The sequence below is a fragment of the Babylonia areolata genome, chromosome 14 (genome assembly GCF_041734735.1).
Source record: "Babylonia areolata isolate BAREFJ2019XMU chromosome 14, ASM4173473v1, whole genome shotgun sequence".
NCBI lineage: Eukaryota > Metazoa > Mollusca > Gastropoda > Neogastropoda > Buccinidae > Babylonia > Babylonia areolata.
This window is the reverse complement of record NC_134889.1, coordinates 5,166,371-5,176,308: the sequence shown is the minus strand read 5'-3', so window position 1 is coordinate 5,176,308 and position 9,938 is coordinate 5,166,371. Positions and strand designations below refer to the sequence as shown.

General features: G+C 43.5%; 1 protein-coding gene across 1 annotated transcript in view; it reads left to right on the top strand.

Moving 5' to 3' along the window:
- The first annotated feature begins 8,678 nt into the window (after positions 1-8,678).
- LOC143289755 (general transcription factor IIH subunit 4-like) overlaps positions 8,679-9,938 on the top strand; it is a 26,559-nt gene continuing 25,299 nt past the window's right edge. The window contains exon 1 of the mRNA XM_076598852.1: positions 8,679-8,715. The gene's annotated coding sequence lies outside the window, so the exon portion shown is untranslated. The remainder of the gene's footprint in view (positions 8,716-9,938) is intronic.

The following is a 9,938-nucleotide window of genomic DNA, read 5'->3' as shown; positions in this document are numbered from 1 at the left end:
GTGCTTGCGATTAGGACTCACATGTTATATGTATATATATACAAAACTACTTGCACTTTGGAAAGCTCTTTTCGTTTTCTCTAAAAAGGCAGCAGGGAGTGAATCATAGGCAGCTTACAAGGGTCACCCACTCCCCATATCCTCCTCAAGGCCTGACTAAGCACGTTGGGGATACGCTGCTGGTCAGGCATCTGCTTGGCAGATGTGGTGTAGGGTATATGGATTTGTCCGAACGCAGTGACGCCTCCTTGAGAAACTGAAACTGGAAACCATATCCTTTTTTTTTTATACTTCCGAGCATAATCAGAAAGTTGTCATCAAATAATAATCAAAGTATTAACAAAATTCCAAAAGGTTATTGACCCCCTTTTGGCTAATGATAGCTTCCTCTCTAACTAAAGGACACAAAGACTGAACAGCGCTTTACCAAAGGATGAATGGCGTTTACCAAAGAACGAACGAACGGGCAATTTATTTCGTCTTTCGTCAAGCCCATCCCGGCCATCATCGGTACCTTGTTTCGTTTGGTAATGTTTTAGGGTATGGGTTGTTAGTTGTATGTGTCGTGATGACGATTGTATGATTTATTAGTCAATGGATTGAACAGTTTATTTGTCAATAGTGTCTTTGGTTCTGTGTACGCAACTCGATCAGCCCTGAGCTAGCTTTACTGTCGAGGACAAGCTGTAGCCATCAGCTATGAGAAAGCTAGTGTTGGTCCTCATATGCAGTTTGATGACATGATCGGTTGGTGAAAGTCTTCTTCCCCCCCCCCCCCCTCTCCGAACCCCGTCCCTCCCCCTACCCCGACCACCCAAGAAAGTCAGCAAGACATTAAAGATAAGCTAATATTGTACGAGGATATTGTATGATGTATGCCATTCACTGTGACTCGCTGTCGCATTCATGCACGCGCGCGCGCGCGCGCGCACACACACACACACACACTCACAAACACACATTTTACATGTATGTGCAAACCAGATTTACTTTAATGGTATTGACTGGGGCCTCCAGGCAGGCAAATGATAATGAGAGAGATAAGTAGTGGCAGTAACGATAGTAACAATAATGATGATGATAATATTACTACTAATAATAACAATACTACAGCCATATCAACAACAACAAAATTATGCAGATGATCACGATGAACCCGATCATAACAACGGCAATAATAATGATAAGAACAGCAACAACAAGAACAAATACTCCGTCACCAATAAATTATTTAACTTCTTCGTTCGTGGGCTGTAACTCCCACATTCACACGTATGTACACGAGTGGGCTTTTACGTGAATGACCATTTTTATCCCGCCATGTAAGCAGCCGTACTCCGTTATCAGGAATGTGCATGCTGGGTATGTTCTTGTTTCCATAACCTACCGAACGCTGACATGGATTACAGGATCTGAAAACGTGCGTGTTAGATCTTCTGCTTGCGTTTTCACACGAAGGGGGTTCAGGCACGAATAGATCTGCACATCCGTTGACCTGAGACATCGGAAAAATCTCCGCCCTTTACCCACCAGGCGCTGTTACCGAGATTCGAACCCGGGACCCTCAGATTGAAAGTGCAACGCCTTAACCACTCGGCTATTGCGCCCGTCACTGACCAGTTTAACTCACTCAGTACGGCCAGTCCTCTCTTCTCCTCTACACATACCCCTCGGATGTCCAGTGGGTGTCTGAATGACCCAACCTTTAGCTTCCGTCGTCAGAATTGTGGTATTCTTTGTCAACATTCACCTCTTCAGTATAAGAGCCTTCCGCTTGCAATATTTTGATGATGGTAACTGTGGTGAAACGCTGTTAACGTCGTCTCTTTCGCCGTTCGTATGGAGTTAACTGACCACTAACGTTCGTTTGTTTCAGACCTGGCGCAGTGTGGCCACGAGCACTTCTTATGTTCTCCCGAAGGACCAGTACAGTGCATCCCCGATAACTGGGTCTGCGATGACTTCATCGATTGCTATGGAGGGCAAGATGAAACGGACTGCCCAGGTACGTACGTCCCCTATGTCGACTGACACACTAAGCGTGCACGCTTACTTACACACTGACAAGCTTGAGCACTGTATGAGCATACACACATCACATTAACACACAAACACAGACGCAGACACACACAGAGTGACACACACACACACACACACACACACACACACACACACACACACACACGTATATATCAATATATGTCTATCTCTGTCTGTGATACTTTCGCGCGCGAAAGAAAGCAAATATTCAGGCCCAAAAATACACACACATGCGCAAACGACACACAACAGAAACACCTGCTGTGCATATATGCAGAGGGAAATTGTACGCCACACACACACACACACACACACACACACACACACACACACACACACACACTGTGGTATATTCCATAATGTTTATGTTGCAGACACATCTACCTTGTTTCCACACACACACACACACTGACACACACACACACACACGCGCGCGCGCGCGCACACACACACACACATACCCCTTCTCTGCAGTAGTTTTTTTCCACAACGTTCATTGTGTTGCAGACACGTAGTACTGGCTACAAACACGCACGCACACACAAACACACACACTGATACACACACACACACACGTACACGCATACACACACACACGCGCGCGCGCGCACACACACACACACACACACACACGTGTAAACACACACACACACACACCACAACACGCACAACAAACACAGACACGCCCCCCTCATACCCCCCATCCCTCCACACACACAACACACACAGACACGCCTCCCTCTCCCCCCTTCCAAATCCCACCCCCACCACACACACCGACACACACACACACACACACACAAACACACACACAGTGTAGTATATTCCACGTCTATGTTACAGCTGTTCCAGTCACTTGTGATGAATGGGAGTTCAGGTGTGCCAACGGCCAGCAGTGCTTCCCGAACTTCTATGTCTGTGACGGGGACGCCGACTGTGACGACGGCAGCGATGAAGAGGAGCAGTTGTGTAAGACACGCACGCGCGCGCACACACACACACACTCAGAAAGAGAGAGAGAGAGAAACAGCCCTCTAAACACACACACGGACACACACAGACACATATGTGCTGGCTGGCGCGCGCACACATACACTGACACGCGCACACACACTCACACACTTCTCCCCACCTCCAACACTCACACTGCTCGCGTACACCCCTCACTCCCCCCGCTCTCTCTCTCACTCTCTCTCTACACACACACACACACACACTGGAAACTATCACTATAGGATTTTCATGTATTGTACATGTCGCACAGAAAATGTTTTCTTTCTTTCTTTCTTTTCTTTTTTTTAACACCGTATATCCACTACTGTAGTATCATAATGCTTTTTTCTTTCTCTTATGAAATATCGCTAGTTTTCTGGGTCCCTGCGCTCAATATTCATGGCCATTATTACTATTAATGTAATGAAACTCTGGAATCGTCTTTACGTGGTGGAACTTTGTGAAATTGTGTCACTGAGCAGTGCCATATTAAATAAGGTCGGAAATTATAAACCAGCTGTGAATTTTTGTGTGAAATAATTTAGAAACTTTAGAAAATGAGAGACAGTGTGTGTGTGTGTGTGTGTGTGTGTGTGTGTGTGTGTGTGTGTGTGTGTGAGCGCGCGCGCGCGGTTAAGACGCTCAGTTCACCAACCGAGAGTGATCCGAGTGAGGGTGTGGGTTCGAATCCCGCTCTCGCCGCCCGTTCTCCCAAGTTTGACTGGAAAATCAAAATGAGTGTCCAGTCCTTCGGAGTGAGACGATAAACCGAGGTCCTGTGTGCAACACGCACTAGGCGCACTGAAAAAGAACTCATAGCAACGAGAGTGTTGTCCTCTGGCGAAATTCTGTTGAAGAAATCCACTCTGATAGGTACACAAATATATAAGCATGCACTCAAGGCCTGATTAAGTGCGTTGGGTTGCGGGCTGCTGGTACTCAAGCATCTGCCTAGCAGATGTGGTGTAGCGTGTATGGATTTGTCCGAAGGCAGGAACGCCTTGAGAAACTGAAACTGGAACCGGTTTCACACATCTTTGCAGGTCTGTCACGTGCCTCAGAAAACGAGGGCAATGACTCAGAAGAGACGCAACAACCCTCGCATCATCACGGACACCATGGCAACGGTAACCACGGCAACCAAGCCTTCAGACACACCAGAAGGCGCCACCACAATCAGTAAAGGTGGTTTAGTGACGGCAGCGGTCTTTCAATGGCGACTAGTCAGGTCCGACAACTCTGGAGAAAGGCAGCGCCACCTGCCGGTTTCGTCCTGCATGGTTTGTTTGAGACTCAGCTGAAAACACATTCAGTACTGGAAAACCGGTGTACTTCTCATTTTGATCACTCATGCGATAATCAACTTTTCTTTTCCCGGGGGTGTTTTTTAATTTTTTTATTTTGATTATTATTTTTTTTTTTTATGAGCCCTGAAAATATGTAGATCAACAAAGGAGGCGAATGAGACTGTGAGGAATAAGGTGGTGACTGAGGGACACACGCACGCACGCACGCACACACACACACACACACACACACACACACACACACACACACACACACACGACGGTGACATTGGCAGGAAGGGAAAAGCAATCAATAATTAAAGCTTGTATTGAAATCAGTTGTGCCTAATCACATTATAGATTCTAAACACACACACACACACACACACACACACACACACACACACACACTATACACACACACACACACACACACACACACACACACACACACACACACACTATACACACACACACACACACACACACACACACACACACACACACACACACACACAGATAATAATAATAAGCGAGCAATTTTCACCAACCGGAATGAACAATAATTTTCATTCCGAACATGATCAATACATTTTGTTTGTGAATTTTACATTTCTACAAAAACTAATGAATGAATACATTAATAAATGAATAGATGAATAAATAATAAGTTTAAAGAAGCCAGCGGAAAGTAGGCAGTGACTTGGTCCTGCTGTTGTTAACACTCAGTGAACTGTAATTTCATGTTTCATGACTGTCTATGACTATGTCACGTGTCAGTTCTGCATACTTTTGCAATTGTTGTGCCTTTTCCCATGTTGCATTATTCGTCGTTGATAAGGACAGTGTATGTGCGTTCGTGTGTTTTTCTGTGCCTGCGTGCGCGCGCGTATGCATGTATGTATGTGTGTGTGTGTGTGTGTGTGTGTGTGTGTGTGTGTGTGTGTGTGTGCAGTTTAATCACTCATATTTCATGGTTGTGCTTTTTCTCATTTTTCTCATCATCAGTTTTCAACACATGCAATGTATATCGATGTGCTTTTTTAAAAATTTTGTTTTGTTTACTCTTATCGTTCACCTGTCACCAGAAAGGAAGTATGAAAGTGGAAGACGGAAAGTGGGGGTGAGGGTGTGGGGATGGGGGGCGGCCGAGGGTGGGGGTGGGGGGGGGGGATTGAGAGCCTGGTTTGTTGTAGTTCAAACTATCCAAAAATTCCCAATCACACTTTTTGTTTTAACTCACTCAGTACGACCAGTCCTCTCTTCTCCTCTACACAGACCCCTCGGATGTCCAGTGGGTGTCTGAATGACCCAACCTTTAGCTTCCGTCGTCAGAATTGTGGTGTTCTTTGTCAACATTCACGTCTTCAGTATAAGAGCCTTCCTCTTGCAATATTTTGATGATGGTAATTGGGATGAAACGCTGTTAACGACGTCTCTTTCGCCGTTCGTATGGAGAGAGTTAAAGTTTCAGAGAGGGGGAGATAGAGAGAGAGAGAGAGAGAGACAGGTGAAGTGTCCTCATCACTTGACGGGCGCAATAGCCGAGTGGTTAAAGCGTTGGACTGTCAATCTGAGGGTCCCGGGTTCGAATCACGGTGACGGCGCCTGGTGGGTAAAGGGTGGAGATTTTTCCGATCTCCCAGGTCAACATATGTGCAGACCTGCTAGTGCCTGAACCCCTTTCGTGTGTATATGCAAGCAGAAGATCAAATACGCACGTTAAAGATCCTGTAATCCATGTCAGCGTTCGGTGGGTTATGGAAACAAGAACATAGCCAGCATGCACACACACCCGAAAACGGAGTATGGCTGCCTACATGGCGGGGTAAAAACGGTCATACACGTAAAAGCCCACTCGTGTGCATACGAGTGAACGCAGAAGAAGAAGAAGTCCTCACCACTTTTGTTTCAATCCAATTTCCATCATCCCCGACTTGTGAGATGAAATCTGTTTCTGCCATTGTCTTGTGTATGTATACTATGCAAACAATTTTGTATGATGATTCTTTTGCTTCTTGTTGTGTGAAAGTTATCCAAATAAAAATGAAAAGTTTAAAAGAGTAAGTGCTGTTGATAAAAAACCATGAATAAGTGAGAATGTGTGGTGTGTAGTGCTCTCTCTCTCTCTCTCTCTCTCTCTCTCTCTCTCTCTCTCTCTCTTTCATAGCCACAGTTTTCATTCGCACATATGCATCAGTATTATACAAATCAGTTCACATACATGTGAAACATTCATGTACACAATTTACACACAAGCACTGCGCGCGCGCGCACGAGCACACACACACACACACACACACACACACACTGGCACACACACACACAACACACATTACATACTGAGGTGTTTGCGCATATATATTTAACTACATTACTCTTTACACTATATTCTCTACACTACACTACACTGCACTGCACCTCACTTTACTACATTGCAAAACACTACAGCACTACTAATACACACGCTCGCATGCACACACACACACACACACACACGCGCGCGCGCGCGCCGCGGAAGAGGATTAAGTCCTTCACCTGTGTAAACCTGGAATTTGCTGCCTTTTTTCGAAGTCACGGTCCCTCACACACAACCTTTAATCAAAGCAAATATAAAACCATTTCTTTATAAGCAGCTTCTACATAATTAAGGCTCTGCATCCCACATCATCTAAGCTATTACAACAACAACAACAACAAAGAACAACCTTTCCTTCGTAGGGAATAGAACTTTGGTCTCACACGTGACAGGCAGGGATATTGACCAACAAACGAGCAAAAGGCTGTCGCACAAATATCAAAACGATCTCACTTCTGAATATGATCTTTTCAAATGTACCTGGTCACTCAGTAGCCTGACTCATGACGTCACTTCCCGTTGTTTCTAACCCCCCCCCCCCCCCCTGACCCGGTGAATCATTCGCTTCGTGACGTCAGCCCCTTTGTTTCCAAACAACTGACTTTGTGACTCATTCCCTTCATGACGTCACTTCCTTTGTTTACAAACACCTTCATCCGGTGACTTCTTGATTCGTTTCACGACGTCACGCCCTTTGTTTCAGAAGCACCTGACTTTGTGAACAATTCCCTTCGTGACGTCACCCCATTCGTTAAATAAAAACAACAAAACAACATGACCTGGTGACTCATTCACTTCATGACGTCACCCCCATTGTTTACAATCGCAATGGCCCAGTAGTCTAGGACCTTTGGAACTTTTGCCGACACATGCGACCGTGAGGACACTTCCAATGAACCACGACCTTGACTTTTGAGACTATTCTAGTAACCCATGACGTTGACCTTTTGGATACATAGAAATGAGGGGTTAACTCTTTCCATACGAACGGTGAAAGAGACGACGTTAACAGCGTTTCACCCCAATTACCATCATCAAAATATTGCAAGCGGAAGGCTCTTATACTGAAGAGGTGAATGTTGACAAAGAATACCACAATTCTGACGACGGAAGCTGAAGGTTGGGTCATTCAGCTCGGACACACACTGGACATCCGAGGGGTCTGTGTAGAGGAGAAGAGAGGACTGGCCGTACTGTGTGAGTTAAAAAGGAGATTAGCATCGTTTGAGGGATGATTAGAATTTTATATCATAAACCCCATCAGTTAATTTGGTTCCTTGAAAAAGAAAAGTGAAAACATAAATCTGTTTTTGGCTACGTTTTTAAAGCATTGACAGAAAAGACAAAAAACACACCTGTAGAAATCATTTAATTAGTTTATTGAAAAACGAAAATGAAAATACAGATTTGTTTTGGTCTGTGTTTTTAAAACACCGACAGAAAAGCAAAGCACAAGGAGAATTGATACAAATATGTAAGAAACTATTTTCTTATGTATGTGAGAAGTTGGTTGCTTTAGTATTCATATAACGACTTCTGTAAAACTTAATGTCCACGCACACTGAATATAAAGCCTGGCTTTTGTGCCAAAGTCAGAGAGCAAACAATTAAATACACTTGCAATATGCAGAATTTTTTTTTTTATTTTTTTTTTTTATCTTGGGACGGTCTGGCTAGTGAAAGGGAGTAGAAAAAGAAAAGTTTAAGTTGCCCTGCTTGAATTTTTGTTACACACGCTGTTTACGCAAAACATCTTTGGCTGCAAACAGCAAAAGTATGTCATGTGATAGGCCTAAGTTAGATTCCATATACGTACATACTACACAAGTGAATTCAATTAGCAAGCAAAACACGCATGGATATTTCAACAAGCACCAAAAGTTAGCGAGTGTTTTGCCATCTGCGAAAATACGCCACGGGTCAAATCAATGTGAACATGTCTTAGGGCATACACCGAGCAGATGTACGAAGGGACTTAACCCTGACGAAACTTCCGGACTCAGAAGCCGCAGCAGCTGGCAAGATGCGTCGGTGAAGGTAGGGTTGCAACTTCTTTACACACATGACAGCACGTCTTTTGCTTTCACCCTTAAGTTTTCCATGACATTCTCATAGTAAATGAAACATTCAAGCACACAAAACTTCGTTTTAATTACACATACTTAACGGTGTTGATAATAGGGTAGGTATGCCTAATTGTGAACGATCCAGTCGAAGCAACTAGTTCACGGTTGTATTTTACAGATAAAACTAAAAGGATGTGCGACCATCAAATGTAGTTCTTCTGTTTTTGAAGGCTTTCTCCGATTGTTTGCATCAGGAAAAGTTCACCGACTCTCTTCTTTTCAACGTTTTTTCAACATTCTTTCAACATTTTCAGAAAACATGTGCTCCACAGAGTTTAATGTAACTGAGGCCACAAAGAAAGAAAGAAAAAAAAAACCAACCCAAAACGAACGATGGGTTGGGGTACATCCAGCGTCGACATTTAAAACAGAATCAGGTCTTGAACTCATTAGAAATAAGATATTATTGGAGTATCAAAAAACAAACAAACAAAAAAACAAAACAAAAACAAAAGAAAAAAAAAAAACAACAACAATAATAACAACAACAACAAAAAACCCAAACAAACACAACAGTGTCAGATTATGAGAGTACAAGAAATTCAATGATGAAAAATTGTAAAGAGCACTGTAATACTAACCTAAGGAAAAATTCATTAGCTAATAGAATTGCACAAATATGGAATGCACGACCTATCGAAACTAAACTTGCACAAAATACTAATGTGTTAAAAAATCTCCTTGACATGAACATCAGTTTTAAAGAAAAAATTATTGACTTTGATGAGTGATTTACATTACTTGTAAAAGAAAACATATGTGTATCCCACAAATAAAAGGAGACAGGTATTGAAGGGGCAATAAAAAGGCCATGAGACCTAGGCAGTCAAATGCCAGTCCCTACACCACTACTACTACTACTACTGCTGACCTGTGTCAGAGTTCATGTCTACTTATTGCTTCCCTTGATTTTAGGATTTTGAGAGCACGTTTGTGAACTTGGTCCACATCGGTGTGTAAAGAGAAGAAAGAGTGCAGAAATAGCTGAAAAATGCTGATATTTGACTGGTTCTTGGAAACTGATACTCATCAAGGTATCAGAACGAGGTTGAAGCAGACGTTAGATTTTGAAATGTGTGTGGTGAGAACGCTTTGGAGTAGGATGGTACACGAACCATTCACAAATTTATATAC